The sequence below is a fragment of the Schistocerca gregaria genome, chromosome 5 (genome assembly GCF_023897955.1).
Source record: "Schistocerca gregaria isolate iqSchGreg1 chromosome 5, iqSchGreg1.2, whole genome shotgun sequence".
NCBI classification, from domain to species: Eukaryota; Metazoa; Arthropoda; class Insecta; order Orthoptera; family Acrididae; genus Schistocerca; species Schistocerca gregaria.
Window position 1 is genome coordinate 326,766,089 of NC_064924.1, and position 13,943 is coordinate 326,780,031.

General features: G+C 43.6%; 1 protein-coding gene across 1 annotated transcript in view; it reads right to left on the reverse strand.

Annotated features, from left to right (window-relative positions):
- LOC126272415 (uncharacterized) overlaps positions 1–13,943 on the reverse strand; it is a 201,167-nt gene that overhangs the window by 66,182 nt on the left and 121,042 nt on the right. The gene's annotated exons all lie outside the window — the stretch shown is intronic.

Here is a 13,943-nt window from a genome sequence, read left to right on the forward strand (position 1 = left end):
ATCCTGCTCAAATTCAAATGGCTCTGAACACTATGGGACTTAACTTCTGAGGTGATTAGTCCCCTAGAACTTAGAACTACTTAAACCTGACTAACCGAAGGACATCACACACATCCATGCCCGAGGCAGGATTCGAACCTGCGACCGTAGCGGTAGCGCGGTTCCAGACTGAAGCACCTAGAGCCGTTCGGTCACTCTGGCCGGCTCATCCCGCTCACTGAAAGCCTTTACAACCCATCTGGCTAGTTCACACTGGGCCCTGCAAAACATACATTTCAGCCCGCTTAAAGTATGTTCAAAGAACACATTAAGAGTGAGGTCGTAAGTTCAATCTTTACTAAGGCTCATCTTAAAGTTTGTGCTATAAGTTACGACAGAAAAAGTATAAGCTGATAATGACTCTGCATGTGCATCAGTAGGGCTTTAGGAAACGAGTGTTCAGGAGGTGCAGAAACCAACCTTCTATGAGATGTGTGAACTACACTTCGCAAAATGGACATTGTCAACATTCAAGAATTGTTCAAATCATTAACTTGACCACGGACACCGAATGAAGAATGCTGTCCACAAAGTTGACACAGGTTCGTGTCATCAAGATAGAAGGCGAACTCTTTGGGAGTTACAGACCGTGTAGGCCGTTCTTTTAGGTACCCACTCTAAAAGAATCATGTTGCTGTAACGGGGTGATAAGAATTGATGGAACGTGAAAGCATGCAACCGATTGCGAAATAGTCAGTCTTGTAGCTTATCATGAAACTGGAGGTCTCTTAGGGCGTAGTTGTAGATTGTGTGATAATATGTTTTATAAGCAAGGAAAAACCAAACACGGAGAGGCAGAATCTCTCTGTTCGTTCCAGCTGATAAAAATTTCAATGTCACAGGCTTTTCAGGAGGTGTAGTTTGCTCTAAAGGAATATGGTATTTATACGCGGTCTAGGAGTCAAATAAAAGGAAGTTATTTTATCAGCTGTTGGCCAAAAGCTGTGCTCATACCGGAGTTGTTTCCCTTACACCCGTTTTCCCACTCGCTATGATGTAAATATTCCTTACTGTCTTCGAAAGATCACGCAGCACAGTAAATAACTTTCCAGCCAATTTACTATCCTGATTACCAATCGGCGTAATTTACAATAATGCACTAAGGCATTGATGTAAATCTAATATGCATTTTCTAATCACATACCGATTGTTCGGAGTTGATAGCAAATCCCTTACTCAAGGATAAGATAAGTTTCCTTATATCATCTACAAATTTTCGAGCTGATTCCGCAGTTTGCTGTGCATAGTGAAGTTGACGCTTTGTTTGAAATATCGTTATCTTAAGTCTTCCAACTGTGTACCGCTGTTAGAAGCTGTGTGTGTGTGTGTGTTCAAGTGTGTGTGAAATCCTATGGGACTTAACTGCTAAGGTCATCAGTTCCTAAGCTTGCACACAACTTAACCTAAAGTATCCTAAGGACAAACACACATACCCCCATGCCCGAGGGAGGACTCGAACCTCCGCCGGGACCAGCCACACAGTCAATGACTGCAGCGCCTACAGACCGCTCGGTGTTCCAAGCTCTGCAACCAATCACTAGCTCCCTTGAAATCGTTGTAACCCATGTCCCGAGCGATTTGATGTTAATAATGTACTAGATCACTATCATGAACACGCTGTAAGTTGGATCGAATACCCATGAAACGCGCAAGCCCATTTCTTGCAACAAGTTCACCTGGTCCTCCCCCCACCGCAGAATCTTTGTACATTTCTTATGCACTACACGCTCATATTGCTGCGGACTTACAAGAAATCTGTTCATAATTTCTTTTTACTATACTGCGGATGATATTCCATGTACGTAATTATGTTTAGTAACCGCACCTTGTACAATGATTGTCCTTTGCTATATTTCAATGGAGATGGGATTTGTGGAACCCTGTCCGACAAGGACGATCAACTACATGGCTCTATACCTGTTTCGGCGTACTTTCACTTGTTAAGCACTTATCGTCATAGTAATCCTCATGTGCGTTGTTTGCACAATCGAGCGTATGTTGCACCACACATTTTGTTGAATGTTTGAATAAACGCTAATATTTCACCAGTCACTTATTACTGAGTCCGAGAAATACCTTGGGATCCTTTCTGATGAAATGCTAACTTCGGCAATTGTTGTTGCAGATATAATGCAATTTTCGCCTCCTTTGTTGTTGTCACTGCTCCGCTTTGTATCAATAATACTAGTACTACAGCACTGTTGCGAGTTAATCGTCGACCAGCAGCGTGTTGTGCTCACTATTGGATACCGCCGGTCCGCCACCTGCTGAAATTGCCAGCCCATATTGTGGTTGCATGGTAGACAATATGTGGAGTGTCGAATGCCATAAACATCAGTCGCATTTAGCTACTTCGCACTCAACAGGTTCCTTGATAGTAACCAGATCACCTTTCTGATCAGTAACATTTGCTTCTTGTGCTTGCAATGACGAGATACTTGTAGTATGAAAGAAGTGTACGATACCAGAACTAATTATATAGAACTCTACTGGCTTCATATGGCATGTTTATGACAAAGTTAGCCCGTGTGTTACTCTGAAACAGAAGTGCTTATAGCACGAGCCCGTGTTACTAAGTTTGTATTGTTGTGGCCTTCAGTCCCGAGACTGGTTTGATGGAGCTCTCCATGCTACTCTATCCTGTGCAAGCTTCTTCATCTCCCAGTACTTCCTGCAACCTACATCCTTCTGAATCTGCTGAATGAATTCATCTCTTGGTCTCCCTCTACGATTTTTATCCTCCACACTGCCCTCCAATGCTAAATTTGTGATCCCCTGATACCTCAGAATATTCCCTATCAACCGGTCCCTCCTTCTTGTCAAGCTGTGCCACAAACTCCTCTACTCCCCAATTCTATTCAGTACCTCCTCATTACTTGCGTGATCTACCAATCCAATCTTCTACATTCTTCTACAGCACTACATTTCAAAAGCTCCTATTCGCTTCATGTCTAAACTATTTATCGTACACATTTCACTTCCGTACTTGGCTACATTCCATACAAACACTTTCAGAAACGACTTCCTGACACTTAAATCTATACTCGATGTTAACGAATTTCTCTTCTTTAGAAACGAATTCCTTGCCATTGCCAGTCTACATTTTATATCCTCTCTACTTCGACCATCATCAGTTATCAGTTATTTTGCTCCACAAAGAGCAAAGCTTCTTTACTACTCTATTTGTCTCATTTCCTAATCTAATTCCCTCAGCATCGCCCGACTTAATTCGACAACATTCCAATATCCTCGTTTTGCTTTTGTTTATGTTCATTTTATTTCCTCCTGTGAAGACACTGTCCATTCCTTTCAACTGCTCTTCCAAGTCCTTTGCAGTCTCTGACAGACTTACAATGTAATCGGTGTACCTCAAAGTTTTTATTTCTTCTCCATGGGTTTTAATACCTACTCCGAATTTTTCTTTTGTTTCATGTACTGCTTGCTCAATATACAGATTGAGTAACATCGAGGAAAGCCTACAACCTTGTCTCACACCTTTCCCAACCACTGCTTCCCTTTCGTGCCCCTCGACTCTTATAACTGCCATCTAGTTTCTGTACAAATTGTAAATAGCCTTTCGCTCCCTGTATTTTACACCTGCCACCTTTAGAATTTAAAAGAGAGTATTCTCGTCAATATTGTCAAAAGCTTTCTCTATGTCTACAAATGCTAGAAACGTAGGTTTTCCTTTCCTTAATCTTTCTTCTAAGATAAGTCGTAAGGTCAGTTTTGCCTCAGGTGGTCCATTATTTCTACGGAATCCCAACTGATTTTCCCCGAGGTCTGCTTCTACCAGTTTTCTCCATTCGTCTGTAAAGAATTCGCGTTTGTATTTTGCAATTGTGAGTTATTAAACTGATAATTCGGTAATTTTCACATCTGTCAACACCTGCTTTCTTTGGGATAGGAATTATTACATTCTTCTTAAAGTCTGAGGGTATTTCGCCTGTCTCATACATCGTGCTCACCAGATGGTAGAGTTTTGTCAGGACGGGCTATACCAAGCCCGTAAGTATTTCTAAAGGAATATTGTCCACTCCCGGGGCCTTGTTTCGTCTCAGGTCTTTCAGTGCTCTGTCAAACTCTTCACGCAGTATCGTGCCCCCCATTTCATCTTCATCTACATCCTCTTCCATTTCCATAATATTGTCCTCAAGTACATCGCCCTTTTATAGACTCTCTATATACTCCTTCCACCTTCCTGCTTTCCCTTCTTTGCTCAGAACGGGGTCTCCATCTGAGCTCTTTGAGCTCTTGATATTCATACAAGTGGCTCACTTTTCTCCAAAGGTCTCTTTAATTTTCCTGTAGGTAGTATCTATCTTGCCCCTAGTGAGATAAGCCTCTACGTCCTTACATTTGTCCGCTAGCCATCCCTGCTCAGCCATTTTGCACTTCCTGTCGATCTCATTTTTGAAACGTTTGTATTCGTTTTTGCTGCTTGATTTACTGCATTTTTATATTTTGTCCTTTCATCAGTTCAAGTCAATATTTCTTCTGTGACCCACGGATTTCTACTAGCCCTCGTGTTTTACCTACTTAATCCTCTGCTGCCTGCACTACTTCATCCCTCAGAGCGGCCCATTCTTCTTCTACTGTATTTCTTTCCCCCTTTCCTGTCAATTCTTTCCTTATGCTCTCTCTGAAACTCTGTACAACCTCTGGTTTAGGCAGTTGATACAGATCCCATCTCCTTAAATTGCCACCTTTTTGCATTTTCTTCAGTTTTAATCTACAGTTCATAACCAATAGATTGTGGTCAGAGTCCATATCTGCCCCTGGAAAAGTCTTACAATTTAAAACCGGGTTCGTAAATCACTGTCTTACCATTATATAAACGATCTGAAATCCTCTAGTGTCTCCAGGAACCTTCCATTTATACAACCATCTTTTATGATTCTTGAACCAAGTGTTAGCTATGATTACGTTATGCTCCGTACAAAATTCTACCAGATGGCTTCCTCTTTCATTTCTTACCCCAAATCCATATTCGCCTACTATGTTTCCTTCTCACCCTTTTCCTACTACCGAATTCCAGTCACATATGACTATTAAATTCTCGTCTCCCTTCACTACCTGAATAATTTCTTTTATCTAATCATACATTTCATCAATTTCTTCATCATCTGCAGAGCTAGTTGGCGTATAAACTTGTACTACTGTACTAGGCATTGGTTTCGTGTCTATCTTGGCCACAGTAATTCGTTCACTATGCTGTTAGTAGTAGCTTAGGTGTACTCCTATTTTTTTATTCATTATTAAACCTACTCCTGCATTACCCTTATTTGATTTTGTATTTATAACTCTGCATTCACCTGACCAATAGACTTGTTCCTCCTGCCACCGAACTTCAATAATTCCCAACTATATCTAACTTTAACCTATCTATTTCCCTTTTTCAATTTTCTAACCTACCTGTCCGATTAAGGGATCTGACATTCCACGCTCCGATATGTAGAACGCCAGTTTTCTTCTTCCTGATAACGACGTCCTCTTGAGTAGTCACCTCCTGGAGATCCGAGTGGGGGACTATTTTACCTCCGGAATATATTACCCACGAGGATGCGATCATCATTTAACCATACAGTAAAACGACATGCCCCCGGCAAAAATTACGGCTGTAGTTTCCCCTTGCTTTCAGCTTTTCGCAGTACCAGCACATCAAGGCCCTTTTGGTTAACGTTAGAAGGCCAGTTCAGTCAATCATCCAGACTGTTGCCCCTGCAACTATTGAAAAGGCTGCTGCCCCTCTTCATGAACCACACGTTTGTCTGGCCTCTCAACAGATACCCCGCCGTTGTGGTTGCACCTACGATACGGCCATCTGTATCGCTGAGGCACGCCTCCCCACGAACGGTAATGTCCATTGTTCATGGGGAGTGTTACTATGATCCATGATAAAATAAGGTAAATCAGAGCTCTCACTGATATACATAGGTGTTCGTTCCTTCCGCACAGCGTACGAAATTGGAATAATAGAGAATTGTGAAGGTGGTTTGATGAGCCCTCTGTCAGGCCCTTAAATGTATCCATACAGATGTAGGTGTAGACCCCTGCTTAATAATGTTTTGATCCACTTTTCGATAGTAATACGGCGCCGTAAACGAGTGGCTTGGGTTCGACGCGTCCTTCGTAGGTTCTCGGAAGAGTTTGGCCCCAGGTGGCTACGCACAATTCAGCCAATCCTGTATTTCACGGGCCGGTGGTCTGCGGACGCGCTTTGGCGTCCGATAGCGTTCCTGGCGTCTTTCGTATGACATAGTTCCGGACGTACGTGGCCAAGGTTCAAAGTGTTCTTCGCTATGCTCCAACAACACCTGTGCCACGACTTTGGCTTTAAAAACAGTACAGATATCCTTTTGAAAAAAGTCATGTAGACTCGTAGGTGGTACGCAGAAATGTTCACGTAGTCCACAGCATTACTAGAGCCTTAGATTACTATACAGGTTCCATGGAAACCTAGGCTAATGTCTCCGACAGCAAAATATTGCCCTCATCGACCGGTGTCCGTTGTGTGGTGCAGGGTTCGAGCAACTATACGCCTGGATGACGACATATACCACCTAGTACCAGAAGAAACGTGATATGCCAACCAGATGACACTCCCTCATTGATCCGGGTCCAGTCTTAACCATGAGGTACCTTATGCCATTGTAACTAATGGTATTACTGGGTGAGCATGGGAATACGAAAGGGATTTCGCTGTCGAGGACCATGTACGTTAAGCATATTGTTGCCTACAAGTAGTTTGCTTCAACCACTTCCATAGATGTTGACGACAGTAACACGTCAACAGTCGAACAGCTTTGCTGTTTCCGAGATTCTCATTCCCCTGCACTGGGCCACTGTAATCGCATGCATTAGTTGAATCGGACTTAGGCTTAACAATTGCTAATACAATATAATATATAATACCTGGAAACTAATTCTCAAGTTGTTGAAATACAACTCGCTTGAAAACACATTTGCAGGTTCGAGTTAATAGTCTGTTTGTTGACAGTGCGTCCACGAGACCATCGAGATTTGGATAACCGCATTTATGCCACTGTTGACACTAATTCAAATATCAGTCTAAACATCACTTGCTTGTTACTAAAACATTGTATTTTGTTTATCTGTACGCTTAAATCAGCACTAAACACATCTTCCAGAAAAGATGGTCATGAAGTCTGCAGCAGAACGTAATTGCGATTGCTGGACTGTACGTGTAAGTGGCGACATTGATTCAGTAGCCGAATGCAAACGACTTTTTTGTACTATTTTAAAATCATAGCTGAAAGAAATTCTACGACGACCCAATGTGCTCACCAAAGAGTTTAAGAAGAAAGTATCTTTTAACTGCTTTTAACGCAGCTCTTATTACCACATGTATTTACTCATCAGGATAAGTAATAATCCTCTTATGTATGACTTCTTGGAACTCAGACATTAGTGACAGATAAACCTCTGCTGGTTACGGAATATTGTGGCACTGTCGCCATACTATGACGTCGCCAAGCTTTGAATTGGTCGTTGGCGTGGCTATCGCCTCCACGATCTGTACAATGCGTGTTATCAGCGAGTACGATCGCAGCCAGCTCGCAGGTGTTTGACTAGTGGGACACTCCATCTCTGATTTCGTGGATACATTTGGCGTCTCTCGTGACATCATGCTAAGGCTACACCGGGAACCCCTGTTTCGGTATAAACCACTGCAGCAAAACTCAACTCGGCAGCAACATACAGTGACAGGCATCACGGTACACTGTTATTGCTTGCTATAGCGGACAGACGAATAGTAGGGTACATAAATCATTAGCCATGTAGTTGTTTGGGTTGGGTTGGGTTGTTTTGGGGAAGGAGACCAGACAGCGAGGTCATCGGTCTCATTGGATTAGGGAAGGATTGGGAAGGAAGTCGGCCGTGCCCTTTGAAAACAACCATCCCGGCATTTGCCTGGAGAGATTTAGGGAAATCACGGAAAAATTAAATCAGGATGGTCGGACGTGGAATTGAACCGTTGCACTCCCGAATGCGAGTCCAGTGTCTAACCACTGCGCCACCTCACTCGGTCCATGTAATTGTATTGTATTGCATGTTACCCGGGGGCCTAGAAACGACGGAGAGGCTCTGCCCCGCCGTAGCCGTAGTGGTCCACAACCCCAAGACGACTACCACAGTCCACTTCATCCCCACGCCGTCCCACACCGAACCACTCTTTCAGTGTTGCGGTTCGGCCCCCGTAAGGAACTCCCCTATCCTCCCTCCAGGGAACGTCTCACACGAGACGAGTTGGTTGGCAGAGTAACGGTGGTGTACGCGTACGTGGAGAACTTGTATGCGCAGCAATCGTCGACATAGTGTAGCTGAGGCGGAATAAGGGGAACCAGCCCGCATTCGCCGAGGCAGATGGAAAACCACCTAAAAACCATCCACAGACTCGCCGGTTCACCGGACCTCGACACAAGTCCGCCGGACGGATTCATGTCGGGGACCAGGCGATCCTTCCCACTTCAGACAACCGTGCTTTAGACCGCACAGCTAACTGTGAGGCCCGCCATGCATTTACTGAACAATATATTGTAGAACCAAGTGATAATGTTAGCTAGTATATGTCCAGGGTGTCTCTCCTAACAGTCGTCCTCAGCATTTTCTGCGGTGTTTCAGCAGATATTTGCAATTCAGTTTTCCCATTGAGTAGTTGGAATCGGTCAAAACAAAAAAAACAAATAGTGCTCTTCATGTCTTAGATGCCGACGGAAAGCTGCTGAAACACCAGAGAAAATGCTGCTGACGACTGTTAGGAGGGACACCCTGGAGATATACTAGCTAACATTATCACTTGGTTCGACCCTCACGAACACATTAAATTTAGGAACGTCACTGGAAATCAAAATGAACATCAAATTCTGACGGGAATTGTAGCAGAAAGAGTCGGAAGGCTACTGATAGGGTAACACTGATACAAAATCAGAAACTGGTAGCATCAGCCGCCCCTACTTAACGGAAGAAATCACTAATTGTATCCGAATTGTGAAAGACGGCATAGCTGTTGTGGTACACAATGTACATTTAGAATCGCTAAAACACCTTGACAAAAGAAGTACTGACTGGCTAACCCAAAGTGACTGGAAGCGTTCACTATTTCGTAGCTCTGGGTACACACTGATGTTGCCGCTCTACCAAAACCGGAAAGCCGCCAGACGACCCGAAAATGTTTCAGCCATTATCTTTATTCTGCTATCCGTTCGAGCTATTTGAACCACTCAGAGAAGATAAGCTCATTAGAGAGCAAGACAACTTCCAACCTGGGCGGTTTGAGCAGGCCATATACTGAATCTTACCCTGCATATCCAGGACAGCTTCGAAACTGGTCTTGTCAGCGGTGTTGGCTTTCGTTGACCTGAGAGCGGCCTACTACATGATAAACGTCAGAAAACTTATCTAACAAGTGCACAACACAACGAAAATTGAGGCTTTATGAAGATCACTGCAGAGCTGCTCATCAAAAACAGTAGTCAGCGCTTTTCATGTCCGTGACAAATATGCTAACTAAAAGTTACAGCTCTACCCCTAAATAAATAGGATTTATTCTCCGCAGGGGTCTGACATTCAAGGTACATTGTAACAGTGTTAGAAGGAATCTCTCAGTACGAAATAATATCTTTAAAGAGCCAAAGCACAAGTTGGGGAAGAAGCCCTAATGTGAAATAATATCCTTAAAAAGCCAAAGCACAAGTTGTGGAACAAGCCCTAACGTACTTCGGACTTTGTCTCCAACGCTGTGGTACTCGGTGGGAGAATTTGTTTCCACTGTGTGGTACCAATACTGCCCCTCGAAGCAGGTTAATATTGTTCTTCACCAAAATTAGCGCCAGACGACAAGAAGCTTGACACCATCCCAAGAAGGTCCAGGTTCTGGCCTGATGTGATCCAACTAATATAATCGGACAGGGAGAGGGAAATCCGAAAGGAGCACCGTTTATAGACACCCACTTCATGTGTATGAAACTGTTGTGTGACATCTGCGTAGCAGGAAAGGCTTCATCTCAAGCATCTTCCCCTCACTGAAATCAAAGACCCAGGAGAGGCTTCAACGCCAGCAGGAAACAGCTGAAAGTGATTGGATACCACCGAAAGAGAGCTACCCCAGGAATTACACTGTCACAGTCAACAAGGATATATCTTATTCGACTTGTCCGAAGTAAAACTGCCCCGTTTAACTGAGGCCTCTGTGACAACCAAGATGTGACTTTTGCGTGTGATGTTGAGCACACAATGATCTGTTTCCTTCACTTTCCTGCCTATTGCATCTCCTCTGGCAACGTAACGCAAGAGAATATGGCATCAGTAAGTTCAAAAGTAGTACACTTTGCTGAGGTTCAAAACAAGGCTCTGAGCACTATGGGACTCAACTGCTGTGGTCATCAGTCCCGTAGAACTTAGAACTACTTAAACCTAACTAACCTAAGGACATCACAAACGTCCAAGCCCGAGGCAGGATTCGAACCTGCGACCGTAGCAGTCGCAAGGTTCCGGACTGCGCGCCTAGAACCGCGAGACCACCGCCACCGGCCTTTGCTGAGGCATTACACTTCACTTAAATGGTTGTGACCGATACACTAAGAAGAAAATAGGTGGGTGGTGTTTGCAAGATTCATTTTAGGATAAATACATGCACCACCGATAACTATGTACTCCTTTTCAACAATTGCAGACATTTGAACGGGGACGCATTGTAGGCGTGCAGAAAGCCGGGTGGACGTATGGACTGACTGCTGCTCATGCTGGGCACAATGTATTGGTGACGTGTCGATGCTATCCACAGTGGTCTGCAGCACATTTTCACACTTGTTGACCAACTTTTGAATATCCACGTAGAGAAGATGCACGTTAAGTCCGACACATCGTGTGAACTGTGGTGCCCAACTGAACACCATCCAGGGACGAAATTCTGGAACATGTTCCGTCACCTGTACCATGGGCTATTGGGAAGCATCTGCTAGCAGCAGGAGATTGATATCACATGTTCCTCCGGCCGGCTATAACTGACAACACGAAAATTTCAAGAATGGCTACACTGCTGTCGAGAAAGACTTGAGTGGAGAGTGAGACGGAGCTCCGTCGTCTTCATTTCACAGAGTAGGTTAAGTCTGTATGCGACTGATGAACGTACACGCTTATGGTGTAGATCAGATGAGGCGCCTCTTCCGGTGTGGGTCCTTCCACGACACATAGGTCCCATCCAAGGCTTCATGGCGTGTGTTTGGGGGGGGGAGGGGGAGCATCAGTTACTCCTCTAGGTCATATTTGATTTTCCTGTACAGTAAAGTAACCAGTGTCCGCTGCACTGCACTTACTGTTATTCTGTTGTCAGTGCCATATCGTCTACATCTACGTCTACATACATACTCCGCAAACCACCTGACGGTGGCTGGTGGTATGCATGTTTTTAGCAGAACAATGCACGTCGAGATACGGCTGCTGCTCCGACGCAAAGTGCTCTATGTGATGGGCAAACTGCCTTGGCCAGCAAGATCACCGTATCTCTCTCCAACTGAACACATATGGGACACTGGAGCGGGAACGTACTCGCCCTCCAGGGCCTGCTAAAATCGTTGCTGAACTGCAACAAAAGGCTCAAGATACTTGAGATAATTTGTCGCAGGATGTTGAATTGTTTTCGGAAGTGTTTGATTCATGAACAACACGAAAAGTCTTACCTTTTTTTTCGACAAAGGTGTTGTTTCTTCCAGGGGTGGTAGCTTAGTGTACTAACTAAGTTGCACGTCTTGAATAACTGTCTTATCTCGTACAATTTTTATCAAGTACTCCTTCTATGCACCGTAAATATTATCTCGTTATATACTATCCTTCTTGATGTTGTAATGTTGACAGTCAGCAGCGTTCGTAGCAACACCCCAAAGGTGACCCGTGTTTGCACTACTACATTCTACTATGTGTAAGTTCAGTGGGCTTGTCAGGAGACCATGATGCCTACAGAAAGAAAGGAATAGTACTATCAGTGAGTTCAGTGGATATCTCTAGTTACGAGGTGAGGAGCTACGTCTAGGCAGTGAAGTACGGTACGAACTCGCCATTGGAAAAAAACAGTCGAGCTGCTATAGTCCATCGGTTATAGCCGACTTGTCTCAGTGGACAAACATTAAAAAATTTTGACAGAAATAAATATTAAAATTAAAGTCGTAGTAAGGCCTCTATGGGGCGTTTAATACTTTATAAGTTAAGTTAAATTTGAATAAGGGTGACATATTTATAAAAATTAATAAGAGTCATACAAAATATTGATACAAGACTCGTCACTGGATAGCGAAAGGCTATCAATATTTTCGTAGCCCGCAGATGCTATGGATTGTGAATGAACTATACGACCTCATTAATTATTATTTGTAGTATTAGTAATCAAGATCGCTTGATGTGAAATAATTTATTTTATAACCAGTTTCGACAGTAATTAGCTGTCATATACCGACTCTCAGATTACGCAAAAATGTAACTACACATCAGTCTGGTCTACTACTGAGAACATGCGCAAATAAACAATTTTACGTCATCGACCTTGGCTACTGATGTAAATTATAGCATTATAGCCGGACCGGGACTCTAACCTCGGCCCTTAGCACGTGTCCGCCAAAGGCAATGTTCGCAGATTCGAGTCCTGTCCCAGCACACAGTTTTAATCTGCTAGGAAATATCGTATCGGCGCACACTCCGCCGCAGAGAGGAAATTCATTGTGAAATACGGCGCTCGAATTACATAATTTACCGTAGCTGCGACTTATAACTGCTAATTCCAGTCGACGCTGGCTGTAATCGCCGTATCTAACCACTCACACCAAACGGTTTTCCGCCAACAAAACCGGAACTGATTGCCAGCTGGCGGAAATACGCTTAACCGCCACTTCTGTAAGTAGGCTGTTCAGGTTTTTATGTTGGTAACAACACGTACCGCTCTCTATGAAAATCACTGGCTGTGCTGCGTACAATGTGTGGCTGGTTGTCATTGTTGAAATATTCGCTGTTGTAGTGTTGAGCAGTTGGAGAACATAGCGTAGCGTTGGGCAGTTGGAGGTGAGCCCCAGCAGTGGTGGATGTGGGAAGAGAGATGGCAGAGTTTTGAGAGCGGACGATCTGGACGTGTGTCCGTCAGAAAAACGAAATTTCTAATACTGGATGTCATGAACTGATATACTTTTGAACACTATTAAGGTAAATACATTGTTTGTTCTCTATCAAAGTCTTTCATTTGCTAACTACGCCTATCAGTAGTTAGTGCCTTCAGTAGTTGGAATCCTTTATCTAGCTGGCAGTATTGTCGCTGGCTGTATTGCAGTAGTTCGAGTAACGAAGATTTTTGTGAGGTACGTGATTCATGAAAGGTATAGGTTATTGTTAGTCGCGGACTTCTTTTGTAGGGATTATTGAAAGTCAGATTGCGTTGCGCTAAATATATTTTGTGTCAGTTTAGTGTTGATCAGAATAAGTAAAGAGAGAAATGTGTGAGTACTTTCTGTTCTACTCAGCTGTTAGAAAATCAAATAACGTAAGGGGTTTACCAGCACAGTAATTCTTAATTTTCCAAAGGGGACGTTTGACCTCTACTCTAGTGACTAGCGAAAAGAAAGACATTCACTCCTACAATTGCCGTGAGCACCATCGGTCTTGGAACAAGGGACGACCCGGATATTGAAAAAGAAGAGCCTTTCCTTTGACAAAGGGACTGAAATAACACGAGAAAGAGATGGATATTAGTGACCAGTGGTCCATAAAAATGGAGATCACTGACAGGTTTTTAGCCTGTGACAGTTCTGAAGATGTAAGTAACTTAAACACATCCCTGTTACGATGAAACGTAGTGGAAATAATAACCACCCTTCTTGTTCTGCTCATTTTGCTCTCATTTT